This window comes from Elephantulus edwardii, unplaced genomic scaffold (genome assembly GCF_000299155.1).
Source record: "Elephantulus edwardii isolate Elephantulus edwardi_28Jun2011 unplaced genomic scaffold, EleEdw1.0 scaffold00146, whole genome shotgun sequence".
Classification (NCBI taxonomy): domain Eukaryota; kingdom Metazoa; phylum Chordata; class Mammalia; order Macroscelidea; family Macroscelididae; genus Elephantulus; species Elephantulus edwardii.
This window is the reverse complement of record NW_006399896.1, coordinates 6,291,215-6,307,136: the sequence shown is the minus strand read 5'-3', so window position 1 is coordinate 6,307,136 and position 15,922 is coordinate 6,291,215. Positions and strand designations below refer to the sequence as shown.

The window sequence follows — 15,922 nt, the reverse complement described above, 5'->3', positions numbered from 1 at the left end:
CAAAAGGAACAACTTTTACTGGAGTAGATTCCAACTCTTGGTGACCCATCTGTTACAGGAAAGCTGTGCCATCAGCTTTTTGGTGGCTTTGTTTATTAGTCCTTTCTATATTGGCCAGAAGCTCTGATGGCACACTAGCTAGAGCTTTTAGTTGCTAACCAGAGGTTGGTTGCTTGAACCCACCAGCTACTCTGCAGATGAAAGATGAGGTGCTGTTCACCATATAGTTTACAGTCATTGTAAACCCATTTGAACCATCCCATTCTGCTCCATGTGGTCACTAGGAGTTATAATTGGCTCAGCACAAACGGATTTCTAGTTTTCATCCTGGCTGATTACTGTGTTTTAATTCATTCATGGATATTTTCCTGTGAAAATCTTAGTGCACATCTTTTTGTTGGAAGAGTTATATACCAATTAATTTCCTTTTATATAATTTATGTACAGATTGTTTCATATAATGTACATCGCATGCTCACAGTGCATCAGTGCTCCATTTTCATTTATCTGGGTTCCCTGTCCATCCCTGCCCTCTCATATTTGCTTTTGGGCATATGTTGCCCTTTGGTCTCATATGGTTGATAATTCTAAGGAGCACATTCCTCGTGGATGTGGTTTTTTTACAATATAGGCATGTATATTTGGCTCAAAGATGTCATTTGGGAGTGGCTTCAGTTCCATGTTAGAAGAATGCCTTCGCTCAGTCTCCAAGGTTCCCTGTAAGTCAGACCAGTAAGTCTGGCCTTTTTTTAGTGATTACATGTTTCTCCCATTTTGATGAGGGCCTTCTGTTGTTTTCTTGATCAAAGGGGTCAGAAGTTGTAGCCAGGCACCATCTAGTTCTGGCCTCTGAATAAAGGAGACAAAAGTGGTTCATGTGAACCACTGCTCCTTTGTACAAGTGACTGCTTTGCTTTAGGTGGAGGAAGAGACCAGGCCATAAGCTTTTTGGTTTTGGGGTTTTGTTTTGTTTTTCTCTTAGCAAAACAAGTAAAAATGTTGTATTATGGCAATAAAACAGAGACAAAACTAGTGAAAGGTAGGCTGTGCAAAAGGGTTAATGTGAAAAAGAGAAAAGGGGGAAAGGACCCCCAGAAAGACAGAGGTAAAGCCAAATTTTACAGCATACTGTCATCAGAAAAAGACTGAAATAGAGCTGCTCTGAGCTTTTAAGACCTAGATACTATTCCTTAAGCTAGGATGTAGAACATTATCTTAGGAACTGTGTTATGCCAGTTGTTCTTAGCAGCTATATGAAAGGTTTAGAAGAGAAGTGACTCTGGAGTTGGTTGGACTGGGAATACTGGAATCAGCTATATAAAGCTTATGTGTGAAGCAGTAAGTGTACAGGTGCATCAATCTCTCAGAAGCTTTTGTTGTTTTGTACACCCCCCACTATATTGTTGGTGGGGTCAGGAGATCACATGAGGTCTTTGCTGGGCAGTATTTTTTTTTTTTTTTTTAGAAACTAGTTGAACTGGGCAGTATTCTGTTGGCACCTTTTTCTTATGTCAGAGGTGTGGTCTTGGGTCATTGTGTTTTCTGTGGTAGTCCTGGCCACTTTGGCTTCCAACTAGTAGTTGAGCAGGCTGAGAGTAGAGGGAGGGCTTTATCTGAGAAGCAGCAGTTCTAGCCACAATGAGGATGTTTTCTTTTACTTAGTACTGTGTTCTTTAGCCTTTGAACCTGGCTCTTTATGGTCTTTATTTAGATTCTCATTTTAGAATAATTACATGCTGAGCATGTATAAGGAGGAGACCACCTGTAGGACTAGATGTGTCACATTATTATCCAGAAAGTGCATGCATCATTTGCTGGGCATTGGTGACATCTCCACTGGCTTGGTCACAGGCCAGGCGACATAGTTCCACAGCTAGTCCTGGACTCCTTACCTCTGTTATGGGAACAGCACTTGACCTCTGCAGTTCCTGTACTGAGCAAGTGTGTGTCAGTGGTAGAATTCTCCTATTCTATGAGGAGGATCTGGGTTCTGTCTCTAGCTCATCTACCTTCTGGATAGCCACCACTCACCTGTCACTAGGGGCTTACCTTTGGCAGAAATGCTCAGTAAGTGTCACAGTGTCTAATTTCAAACAAACCAAGCAAAGCCTGGCCAAAAGTTAACTGACAAAGCCCTGTGGGACACAGTGGTCTTGTCCTATAGAGTCTGAGGTTGCTGTGAGTCTGGGCCTAACTGGATGACAGCTAACAAAAGAACTAAAAATTAAACAGCAGTGTGACCTGCTTAGCCATATGGACAGAACAGCCTTGTTATTAAAATAAACCGCCACTTCCACCTCATCAAGCCTAAAGGCCACAATGGATTTCCATTATGTCAATTCTTCATGTAGGTAGGCTGCCACATTTTTCTCCTTTGGAGTGGTTTTTGTTGTTCTGTATCATCAAGTTAGAACCCACTCGCAGTTGACACCCCTGCCCCAGTGGGTTTTCAGACGTGGTAAATCACATGGGTTGATTGTCCATCTTTCTCCCCTCAGAGCAGCTGGTGGATTTTTTTAACTGTATGCCTTAGTGTTGACAGCGCAATTCCTTGCCACTAGGCCAGTAGAACCTCCCGTGCAATGGTTGGTGAGTTCAATCCATCATCTTTTGGGTTCATATCCAAACACTTGACCACAGGAGGCTTTTGTGTGACCTTTCAGGAAAACTTAACTGTTAGAACATAACTGACATGGCCTGTGAAAAATATTATAGAAATAAATCACCTTAGCTAATTTGAAGATTGTATTTTGTTTCGTATTTGTGTCACTGTGCTTGAAGTTTTAAAGAGATATATTTATCGACTAGTTATATTTCTGCATATTACGTTACAATTTTAGTATGCTGAGTTGTAGGAACTCTAGATATTAATCCTTTGTATTGTTTCTTTTTCATTTTATTTCTTTTTTAATTGGAAATTACTGGAAATTTTTTAAACTGTCAATTAAAATTTTACTGTAGGGGTTTTTAAAGTTTTATTAAATCCCTCTTCATTTTCTAGAATGATTCCTTCATAATAGAATTTTTAAAATATTATATTACATTCAATTTACTAATCTTTAAAACATTTAAGGAACTCTAGATTTTTAAGCAGCGCCATGTGACATACGTTGGGCGTCTTGCCAGGAGGGACCAATCCTTGGAAAAGGACATCATGCATGGAAGGGTTGAGGGACAGTGCAGGATGAGATGACTGTGGCGGTGGGGACAAGTGGGTCAGAGACAGACTGGCTCAGGATAGGGCAGGGTTCAGAGCTGTTGTTCATAAGGTTGTGAGTCATAGTTAACTCAGTGGCACAAAACAACAATTATTGACAGTCAATGCAGCACATGCATGAATTTCAAAACCATACCACTAACTCTAACCTTAGCAACAACACAGTGAATTTGTAGTCCAGAGGGAGCTCTAGAGGCTTAGTGGTGAGGAATTGTGCTGCCAGAGCAAAGGTAGTGGTGGTGGTGGTGATTATTATTGTTATGTGCTGTTGAATCACCTGCAACTCTTGGTGACCCCATGTACAACAGCCCTAAACCCTGCTCTGTCTTGAACCAATCTTACTGTCTCTTATACCCCATTTTCCCATTACCCCAGTCACTAAATCAGTCCATCTCATTGAGGGTCTTCCTCTCTTGTGCTATCCCTCCACCCTCCCAAGCATGAGGAAGACTCATCAACACTCTGCGTTATATAGTTGACACAACTCTGCCTGCTGAAACTGAGGAGGACCTGAAGCACTTGCTGCACAAGGTCAAGGACTGCAGCCTTCAATATCAATTAAAACTCAACATCAAGAAAACAAAGATTCTCACCACTGGACTGATTGGCAGCATTATGATAGGTGGTGAAGAGATTGAGATTGTTAACAGCTTTATTCTGCTTGGCTCCACAATCAACACTGTTGGTACCAGCAGTCTGGAAATCAAAAGACGAATTGCATTGGGAAGGTCTGCTGTCACAGATGTCTCCAAAATACTGAAGAGCAATGATGTCAGTCTGGAGACTAAGATGTGCCTGATCCAGGTCATAGTCTTCACAATTGCTTTCTATGCATCAGAAAGCCAGACAATGACTAGGAATGATTGAAGGAGAATTGATGCCTTTGAGCTGTGGTGCTGGAGAAGAGTATTGAATATGCCATGGACTGCTAGAAGAATAAACAGGTTCATCCTAGAGAGGATGAGACCTGACTGCTCCTTGGAGACAAGGATTCTGAAGCTTCGTCTGACATACATTGGACATGTTGCAAAGAGGGACCAGTCCTTGGAGAGGGACATCATACTTGGGTGGAGTGCAATGGTATGCAGTTCAAATCCACCAGATACTCAATGGATTAAAGATGGGCGTTCAACTCCGATGTAATTTCCTGTCTCTAAAAACCCTCTAGAGGCTCAGCTGTAGGTTGATTCTGACTTGATCATCTACAACAATAGTGGATAGACTTGGAGAGACATCTGATGGCTTAATGTTCAGGAATTGAATTGCCAACTCAAAGGTCTGAGTCCACAGACTGCTTTGCAGAAGAAGGATGGGCAGTCTCCTGTAGGATTTACTGCCTCTGAAGACCTACTAGAAGAATGTCAGCTATGGACTGGTTCTAAGTGGTTGGTACTCAGTAACAGTAGTGGTTAGTCTGTAAGGAGTTGTGCTATTATCCCAAGGGTGGTACCTCAGGCAGTAAAATCTACCAGCAGTTCCCCAGGAGAAAGATGTACCATCTCCTTCCCTGATATTTACAGCCTCCTGTAAATCCATTGGAGGGTCAGCTTTGACTGAGTTTTTTAGTTAAAAGTATTTGCTTCTGAATATAAGAAGGTCCAGAGTATTATTAATAAATTTATGTAAAAAAAAGTATTTGCTTCTACTTTCATATGTGAGGTTAGGTTGGGTTTAGGGAACATGGCAACACTAGCTTCATGTACCAGTCGGAATTTCTTTTTCTCATTTCCTGATGTGCTAATTTTGGCTCTTATGTTTCCTGTGCTTATGTTTCTCTTGATACTTGTTCTTTGTTCTTTTTTAATTTAATGGATTGAGCACTTGGGTTTCTGTCATTGCTGTTAAATTTCCTTTGAATAAGTTAACATGATTTGCATTGCCCAGCAATTTCTGCTTAGATCTCCAAGACTGCATATTCAGCAGTCTTTTAGTTCCTTGCTCTGCTTCTCCAGTATCTTGTCATCTTGGATTTGCCTTTGTCATGATGGTTTTGCATTTTACTGAGAAGGTGATGGGTGCACAGGTGAAAACATTCTAGCTCTGTTGGTAAATCTTGGTGTTCATTGTCTGTGCCCGAACATCTGGTCTTTAGAACAGAGTCCCTGTGGGAAGGACTGATAATATGACAGTACCTCTGGCCTGAACCAGAGTAAGTGCTTTATGTAGCCAGCATTCTGCTATAGGCTGCTTGTCTTTGGTCTTCAAGAACGCAAACTTTATAAACTTCATTAAGGAAAAGCTTGGAAGAACTGTAGAAGTCCTAATCCACAACATCAACAGTCTTCCAAGCATCCTGAAAAATCTACAACCAGGAGAGGATAAAATAGATGAATGGGACCTTCTAAGAGTCAAATCCCTATGCACATCTAAAAACTTCTCCAACAGAGTAAAAAGGGAAACCGCAGACTGGGAAAAAATATTTGGTAATGACATGTCCCATAAGGGGCTTATATCTAGAATTTATAAAATACTTGAGCACCACAACAAGGTAAAGGTAAACAACCCAATTGAAAAATGAGCACAGCATAGGAACAGACCTTTCACCAAAGAAGACATTCAGGTGGCCAACAAACACATGAGGAAATGTTAAAAATCCCTACCTCTAAGAGAGATGCAAATCAAAACAACTGTGAGATATCATCTCACCCCAGTAAGAATAGCAAAATTTAACAGAACAGCAAACAAATGCTGATGAGGTTGCAGAGAAACTGGAGCCCTTATTCACTGTTCATGGGAGTGTAAAATGGTGCAACTAGGGTGGAAGGCAGTATGATGCTTTCTCAAAAAGTTTCAAATAGAAATACCATTTGACCCAGCAATTCCACTACTGTGAATATACCCCAAAGAAACCATAGCAGCCACCCAAGCAAATATATGCACACCCATGTTTATTGAAGCTTTGTTCACAATAGCAATGAGTTTGAAACAGCCCAAGGGCCCATCAGCAAACAAATGGATAGAGAAGCTGTATTATATTCACACAATGGACTACTATGCTGCATTGAAAAACAAGGAACTCATGCAATACTATTCAAAATGGGTGACCCTGGAGAACATTATGCTGAGTGAAATATCTCAGTTACAAAAGGACAAATACTGCATAGTACCACTGTTGTAAAACAGGACTGACAAAGACCGGATAAATTATGTATACTGCATTGAAGCAGATGAGGGAGAGAACTCTTTAAAAGGGATGTATGATTAGGTATTGTCATGACAGGAGTCTAGAACGAAGGTTGCGTAGTGGAGTAGACTTGGGGGGAGGGACTGTATAACAATGAAAGAATTTTTCATTTACTTTTCAAAGAGAAGAGTGAACTGGGGGAGGGGAGAAGAGTGCCTTCCACTGTGGTTGCACCATTTTACACTCCCATGAATAGTGAATAAGGGTTCCAGTTTCTCTGCAACCTCATCAGCATTTGTTTGCTGTGCAACAATGAATGAATGGAAATCTGTAAACTTTCATTAAAATTAGTAATAACAAAAACAAAGAAAATAAAAGAATGCAAACCATGTGCATTAGCCTCCTGTCTCTTGTCTGTCAAAACAGGAAACTCAGAGTCAGAACTGATTCCTAGCTTGTGCTCCAGTGGATTTATTGGAGGGTATCAATCACATTGGAGAAGACTGACCATCTTTCCCATGAGGAGTAGCTGGTGGATTCAAACCACCAGAGAGGCATCACTTCTAGGCTTAGAAACCTGGCTCCCTGTGGATTCTGCCACCAGGCTCCTGCCTTGTTAAATGTTTCTTAGACTGAAATGAAGGTTTTCTGGAGAGGCCTTGGGCTCCTTGGTGTCTATTCCAGCCAGCCGGCTGGATAGGAGCTGCGTCCCTCAGACCTGGGATCATTTTCAGGGACCACCATGATGTTCCTTTAAATGCTGCCTTCACTAGGTCCTGGTTAGCCTTCTAGAATCTTCCCAGAAATAGGCCCCAGGGGTGCTACTAATGTCTGTTTCATAGTGCTCTCCAACCTCTCTCTCTTTTCCTTTACATTTTACTTATTATCGAGACTATACATAGTAAAATGCATGTCAGTTAAGCAGTTTCTTCATGTATAACTCAATGGCACTGTTCATGAGGTCTGTGTTGAGGATCTGTGCCTGCCCTCACCTTCTGAGATAGTCCATCTCTCTCTTTTTTTTTTACCCTCTTATTGTATATGTTCGAACCAGATCCAGTTGGCACAGGAGGAGATTGGCCCTCCTTCTCCAGTGGAGCATCTGGTGGATTTGTCTTTTCTTTTTTTTTTAAATTTTCTTTTAATTGTGATTTTAATGAACATTTATGAAGAAATGAGCTTTTAATTCATTCATTGTTGCACATTTTATCCCTTTGTCCTTCCTTGCCCCTTTTTAGTTCACATAAAAAAAATTCATTCATTGTTGCACAGTTACCTACCTCCCCCCACCCCAGTCCTCTTTGCAATGATATAGCTCTTATATAATGCCTAATTATTTATTTGTTTTAGGGTATTTTTTCTTTAATCTGTTCCAATGAAATGGTCATTATCTACCCACTCTTGCCCTATTCTCCTACCAGCCCTCACTCCCCATGTCAGACTTGCTTTATAACAGTGGTGCTATGCAGTATTTGCCCTTTTGTGACAAATATTTCACTTAGCATGGTATACTCAAGGGTCCCCCATGTTGTATAATGTTTTACAAGTTCATTGTTTTTCTGTGCCATGTATGAGTCTTTCCATCTCTTGCTCTTCAGAACACTCAGGGTCCTTTGTGTCAGCCAGGAAGGTCCAGTAGCGCCCACTGGTGGGAAGCTGTGTCGCCAACCTAGTCATCTGCTTTGCATCTACCATCTCTGCTGTAGTAAGATGAGCATACTTCTCCCACACCATTTACTGCCTCTAAAAATCTCTTGAGGATTGTGCTCTGGATGGTTAATGCAGCCGTCCCTCCCATCTCTGTTCTCCCATCCTAGTTCCATTTTGTCCATGCCAGATGGACACCAACTTTGAGAGCTGCTGCAACATACAGTCCCATGTGACCCTGCAATATCAGGAGGAGGGAGAGACAGAGACTCTTCTCTTTTATACATGTGTGGGCATACCTCTTTCTCCACTCCCTGCTTTTTATAGTAAGGGCTGTTTAAGGACTATTACAGAGTCATCTTTAATACTCCTCACTCATTTTCCCAAGTGATAATATCTTGTGTAGTAACTACAGTACACTCTCCTGCCCAACTGGCCTCATTCAGGTTCCACCAGTTCTGTGTGTACACATTTGTGTGTGGGTTTGTTCTGTGTAATCTTATCATTATGTGCTTTGGTATGTGTCCCCAGATCTCATTGGCTGGCCTAGGGCAGAACCCCCTGTCCCATGTTGGCAAATACTGACCAGTAGAGGGATCACCTTGATCACAGCTGCCATCCTGGATTTTTAATAGTGACATTAAATAGAAGTGAATGCATTTGATTTTCATCTTTTATTTAACTCAGTATATTTATTTAACTCAGTATGTACCTCAGTATATAAAAAATACTATTTAATGTATAAACTGTTGTTAAGGAGAAATAGTACAGGGTTTTTCTCCCTTCTTAAAAATGGTTTTAAAGTAAATCTTGAATATTTGTTAATTCAAGATTTTGAGTATTTACAGTTTAGTAACTCTAGATACATCAAAAGACAAGTTGCATTGAGAAAATCTGCTGTAAGGGACCTCTCCATAGTGTTAAAGAGCAATGATGTCAATCTAGAGATTAATGTACGCCTGCCAGGTTATGGTCTTCTCAGGTCCTTACTATGCATTTGAGATCTGTACAGTGAATAAAGATCCCAGAAGAAGAATTGATACCTTTGGGGTGGTGGATAAGAGTATTGAACATATATCATGGACTGCCAAGAGGACAGACAGATCTGTCCTGGAGAAGGTAAAACCAGACTGCTCCTTTGAGGCAAGGATTTTGAAGCTGTCCCACATACTTTGGGCATGTGGCCAGGAGGGACCAGTCCTTGGAGAAGGACATCATGTTTGGAAGGATACAGGGTCAGCTCAGGAGAGGAAGAGCCCGGATGAGATGAGTCACACAGTGATAGTAGCAACAGGTGTGTCAGAAATTGAGGCCCAGGATAGGGCAGGGTTCAGAGTCATTGCTCATTGGGTTGCTGTGAGTCATAGTCAACTCAGTGGCATACAACACCAGTAAATACTTGGGCCATCACTCCTCAGTCTGTTTTGGTACTGCAGTGGCTTGCATGTTATGAAGTTGGAAGCTGTGCCACTGATATTCCAAAAGCAGGGTTACCTGTGGTGATCAGGTTTCAGCAGAGCTTCCAGACTTAAGACAGACTAGGAAAAGGGTGATGTACTTGTGAAAAAGTTGACAAGAGAAAACCTTATGCATAGCAGCATAATGTTGTGTGGCGTAGGGCCAAAGATGAGCCTCTAATATTTTAAGATACCCAGACACAACTGTGGAAGAGCCATGTGCTCAAAGTAGAGCCTGTTTTAATGACGTCAAGTGAGTAAAGGTCCTGGGACCTTCATTTCCTAATGGGGCAGGACTCGGAACGCAAGAAAAACAGCTGCAAACACCTGTAATGATTAGAATGTGCACTGGACAACTCCAGGAAGATTAGAAGATTTCTGAAATGAAAAAGGATGCAGATTCTTATTCTAGACATTTGTTGTGGTTGTTGTTTACCATCGAGTCAGAACCTCCATAGCTGACCCTCCAACATGTTTTGAGAGGCAGTTAATCTGATGGGAGGAGATTGCCCATGCTTCTCTTACAGAGCGACTTGTGGATTCAAACTGTGTACCTTTGGGATTGCAGTATAGCTTCTTACCATTAAGCCATCAGAGTTCCCTTCTAAATAGGAATCAGTTGACCTGGACTGGTATTGGTCATTTTTAACTGAATAGTCATATGTTATTATTGTTGTTGATTGCCATTGAGTCAGGAACAACTCATTGTTAACAAAAGACCTAATGCCTTTCCCTAATTATCGTGGTTTTACCAAGTTCATAGAGCTTCCATAGGCATATGGTTTAGAAAGTGGATGCTACTCCTGCTTCCAAACCTATTTTACATAGGGAGCTCCACCAAACACTGTCCACATTGGGAAACTGATACCCCAATGGCACAAGGTTGAACATCACATCAAATCCAGATTACCTCAGTATAGCAAATTGATGAAGAGTTATGTACAAAGTAGAAGAATGTCCCTCCAAATAAACAACACTAGTCTCATTTAGCAGTAGTTAAGTGTCATCAAGTCAAATACGACTTATAGTGAACCTATGAACAAAAGACCTGAACTCTGTTCTATAATTAACATAATTTCTGCATGATTCTAGAGTCTTTAGAGTTTCCAGAGGCACACTGTTTTAGGAAGTGGGTGCCACTCCTGCTTCCAAACCTTAATCAATCTGGTTGTCTACCATAAAGAACCTTGGTGGTATAGTTACATATTGGTCTACAAACTGCAAGTTCAGTGGTTCAAAACTACCAGCCACTCCTTGGGGAAAGTGAAAATAGTTTCCTCTGGTTAAGATTTACCACCTCAGAAGCCTAGTGGAGGGTTACCATTAGTCAAAACTGACTCCATGCCTGTGGGGTTCGTTATCTACCATGCTGGTAAGAAACTGCTGCAATCCCAAAGCCACACAGTTCAAATCCACCAGCTACTACATAGAAGAGGGATGGACAGTCTCCTCCTATAAGATTTACTGCCTCTGAAAACCCACTAGAGAGTCAGCTATGGATCAGTTCCAATTCAACAGTACACAACGAAAACACGCTGCTAATGAAATACTTAAGAATGCTATTGTGTTCATTGTGAAAAAGAATATTTCAAGATAGAAGTTCAGTGTTATCAGTAATGGGGTAATAATATCCATATACATACAAGACCAGTTACCATTGTGTATTATTCAAATTTACATACCAAACACTAAAATTGAATATTTCTACCAACTTCTGCAGTCTGAAATTGACTATGCAGCCAAGTTGGAAGCAAAATACCATCAGCAGTGGAATAATATGGCCTTAGTGATAGAATGAAGCCAGAAACTGGATGATGGGATTTTGTGTGACCAGTTCAAGGAACGCTGGTGCAGTGGTTTACACACTGGGCTGCTAATCCAAAGGTTGGTGGTTTGAACTCATTACCCTGTAAAAGAAAGGTAAAACAGCTCTGCTGGTTCAGCAGTAAGCAGTTGCTTTGCCAACCCACAGAATAAAAGATAAATCGACCAGCTGCTCCCTGGGAGGAAGATGGGCCATTTCTTCCCATACGATTTACAGCCTCTGAAAACCCACTGGAAGGTCAGTTCCAACTTGGTGGCACACATCAACAAGAGTCCTTAACAAGGAAGCAGTGTGTTAATTACCATATACAACTTTTACTGGTATTTTTTAGTGTCAGAAAATGTTTTGCTCCCTCCCCCCCCCCTTTTTAAAACTAAGTGTCTGAAATCCATTGTGTCTGCTTCAGTTCATGTGAGTTATGTTTCTAGTCCACAGGGCAGTACAGGCCAAATAGTCACTATTTAGCCCTGGGTCATAACAGAGAAGCAGTGTTTGTGCAGACCTAACAGGATTACCCATCCCTTTGTGGTTGCATCCTGGCGATGGCTTCCAGCATCCCTGCCCCTTGTTGGGGGGACCCTTCACAGTGTCTTGATTTAGTATTCCAGGGGTGGAATGACCAGCCTGGTGGTCTCCATTTGCTCTCATATCTCCTGATTCTTGTCCCCAGCATTGCCTGTTAGTCAGTGTGTGACACCCAGCAAACACTTTGTACATAGCATCTGTGGTTCTTCAGTGTTTCTCAAGAAGCCCTGTTGAGGCAGTGCTTAGTGCTGTGCTGGCTGCTAACTGAAAGGTAGGTGGTCTGGACTGACCAGCCACTCCACTGAGCAGAGACAGAGTTGTGTGCTTCTGCAGAGGCTTAGACTAGACTCGATGGCAGGGAGATTGTGGTATCCTTGTTCTAGGATTCTAAGCTCAGACTAGTGGGAATGGAGAGCCAGGAGAGAAAGACACACTTTAAGGCCCGACTTCTCCCGCAGGAGCTGCCATTTCTGCTCCATACAGCTTTGCATGTGAGGGTCCTGTTTTACACACACACACACACACACACACACCCCTCTGCCATTTCTTCTAATTCTGGCTGTACTTGTGAGGGTCCTGTTTTACACACTCACACGCTGTCATTTCTCATTTTGGCTGTACATGTGAGAGTCCTGTTTTACACACACACACTCATTTATTTTATTCATTTTTCCTCTGGTTGTACATGAGGGTTATCTCCCTCCCCCCCCCCCCAATATGTGAGGATCTGGTTTTATGAGCCAGAGAGATGGGATCTCATTATGGTTGGAGCTGTTTTCCCAGATGACTAAAAGTGAAACATTGTATCTTTGTTTATGACCATTAGTGTATCTACTCAGGAGGATTGTCTAGTCAGATCATTTGCCCATTAATTTTTTTAATGTTAATAAACATTTACAGAGATTTTTTTATTTCCATTCATTCATTGTTGCATTTTTTCTCCCTGCCCACCCCTCCTCCCCAGTTCTCTCTTCTCTTTGAAAAGTAAAAGAAAAATTCCTTTATTGGTATGCAATCCCCATCTCCCCTTACACTCCACTTCATTCTGCAGCCTTCATTCTGGACTCTTGCCATAACCATAATACCCAATCATATATCGCTTTTAAACTGTTCTTTCCTTCATATGTTTCAATGCAGTATACATAATTTATGCAATTTTTCTCAGTCTCATTCTACAACAGTGGCACTATGCAGTATTTGTCCTTTTGTGACTGAGATAGTCACTCAGCATAATGTCCTCCAGGGTCACCCATTTTGAATAATATTGCATGAGTTCCTTGTTTTCAATGCAGCATAGTATTCCATCGTGTGAATATACCAGAGCTTCTCTATCCATTTGTTTGTTAGTGGACATTTAGGTTGTTTCCAACCCTTTGCTATTGCGAAAAAAGCTTCAATAAACATGGTTGTGCATATTTCTGCCTTGGTGGCAGTTATGGTTTCTTTAGGGTATATTCGCAGTAGTGGAATTGCTGGGTCAAATGGTACTTCTATTTGCAACTTTTTGAGAAAGTGCCATACAGCCTTCCATAGTGGTTGCACCAGTTTGCACTTCCACCAATAGTGAATTAAGGGTTCCAGATTCTCCGCAACCTTGCCAGCATTTGTTGTTTCCTGCTCTGTTAAATTTTGCTATTCTTTCTAGGGTGAGATGATATCCCGTAGTTGTTTTGATTTGCATCTCCCTCAGAGGTAGGGGTTTTGAACATTACTTCATGTGTTTGTGGGCCATCTGAATGTCTTCTTTGCTGAAGTGTCTGTTCATATCCTGTGCCCATTTTTCAGTTGGGTTATTTACCCTTATCTTGTGGTACTCTAGTATTTTCTAAATTTTAGATATAAATCCCTTACCTGACATGTCATTACTAAATATTTTTCCCCAGTCTGTGGCTTCCCTTTTTACTCTTTTGGAGAAGTTTTTAGATGTGCATAGGGATTTAATTCTTAGAAGGTCCCATTCATCTATTTTATCCTCTCCTGGTTGTAGATTTTTCAGGATGCTTGGAAGACTGTTGATGTTGTGAATTAGGACTTCTACAGTTTTTCCAAGCTTATCTTCAATGAAATGTATAGTCCTTGGTTTTAGTCCCAGGTCCTCCCCACTCCCTCTCCCTTTCTCCCCTCTCCTCTCGGTCTGTCATTATACCAGTACCATGCTGTCTTGACCACCAGTGCAGTGTAGTAGGATTTGAAATCAGGGAGTGAGATGCCTTCTACCTTATTTCTCTTTTTAAGGAGTGCTTTGCTTATTCAGGACCTCTTTCCATTCCAAATTAAATTGGAAATTGCCTTTTCCATCTCGTGGAAAAATAGAATTGTTATTTGTATTGAGATTGCATTGAATGTGTAAGTTGTCTTTAGTAGTATTGTTGTTTTCACAATATTGAGTCTTCCTATCCATGAGCAAGGGGGATATTCTTCAACTTCTCCAGGTCTCTCTTTGTTTCTTGTAGTAATGTTTTGTAATTTTCTTTGAATAGATCCTTTGTGCTTCTAGTTAGATTTACTCCCAGGTGTTTTATCTTGTGATTAGCAATTGTGAAGGGTATTTTTTCCCCCATAAGCTCCAGTCCTATTTTCTCTTTGTCACTGTAGAGACATCCAATTGATTTTTGTATGTTGATCCTGTATCCTGCTACTTTGTTGAATTGGTCAATTATGTCCAATAGTTTCCTTGCTGAGTCATTAGGGTTTTCTAAGTATACTATCATATCATCTGCGTACAGAGATAATTTTACCTCTTTGCCAATTTGGATACCTCTTATTTCCTTGTCTTATTGCTATCACTAAGACTTCTAATACAGTATTGAATAGGAGACGTGATAATGGGCATCCTTGCCTAGTTCTTATTTTTAAAGGGAATGCCTTTAATCTCTCCATTGAGAACAACGTTGGCCCTCGGATTTGCATATATACTTTTTACTATATTGAAGAAACTCCCCTCTAATCCTGTTTTGTTGAGTGTTTTAATCAGGAAAGGGTGCTGGATTTTGGCAAAGGCCTTTTCTGCATTAATTGATAGGATCATGTGGTTCTTGTTCTTTGCTTTGTTCATAAGAGATATTGGCCTATAGTTTTCTATTTTGGTGGTGTCTTTACCTGGCTTTGATATTAAGGATATGTTTGATTCATAAAATCAGTCTGAGATAATTCCATCTTTTTCTATTTTCGGAACCAGTTTATGTAGAATTGGTGACAATTCTTTTCTGAATGTTTGATAATATTTACTTGTAAAACCATCTGGCCCAGGCCTTTTTTTTGGTTGGAAGTTGTTTTATTCCTTTTCAATTTCTTCTCTTGTAATGGTTCTGTTCAGATGTTCAGTTTCAGTTTTGGTCAGTTTAAGTAGGTTGTGCATATCTAAGTATTTGTCCATTTTCTCTAGGTTTTCATAATTGTTTGAGTCTAGTTTTTCATAATATTCCAATGTTAGCCTTTTTATTTTAGTTGGTTCTGTTGTGATGTTGCCTGTTTCATCTCTTATTCGGATTATTTGTGTCTTTTCTTTTGTGAATTTTGCTAGCGGTTTTTTATTTTATTGACCTTTTCAGAGAACCAACTCCTTGTTTTGTTGATGGTTTCAATTGGTTTTTTGTTTTCTATCTCGTTTATTTCTGCTCTAATTTTAGTATTTTAAGAGGATATCAGGTTTACTTGCTGTTCTTTTTCAATTTGTTGGAGCTGTTGGGTTAGAAAGTCAATGGTCATTTTTCCTTGCCTATTGATGTGTTTGCTTATTGCTATAAATTGGCCTCTGGTTACTGCTTTTGCTGTTTCCCAGAGGTTTTGGTAAGTGGTGTTTTCATTGTCATTTGTTTTAAGAAACTTTTTAGTTTCATTTTTTTAATTTTATTTTATTAATTTTTATGAACATTTACTGAGATTGTGGATTTCCATTCATTCATTGTTGCTCTATTTTCTCTACCCCCCGCCCCCAGTTCATTCCTCTCTTTTTTTTTTTATTGAACGTCTGTTTTAATTAACCCATTGCCACAGTGCTTGTCAAAACCAGTTCTCTGTACCAGTCAGATCTGATTTGACGGTACACGCACACTAAAATAATAAAATTTTTTAAAAAAATCAGTTCTGATTAATCTCCTTTGTCAGTGTGTCCTTTGCCATTCCCT

General features: G+C 40.5%; 1 protein-coding gene across 2 annotated transcripts in view; it reads left to right on the top strand.

The window, feature by feature from the left end:
• The window catches only part of LOC102852004 (ubiquitin-conjugating enzyme E2 L3-like), a 64,509-nt gene that overhangs the window by 33,455 nt on the left and 15,132 nt on the right, over positions 1-15,922 (top strand). The window lies entirely within an intron of this gene.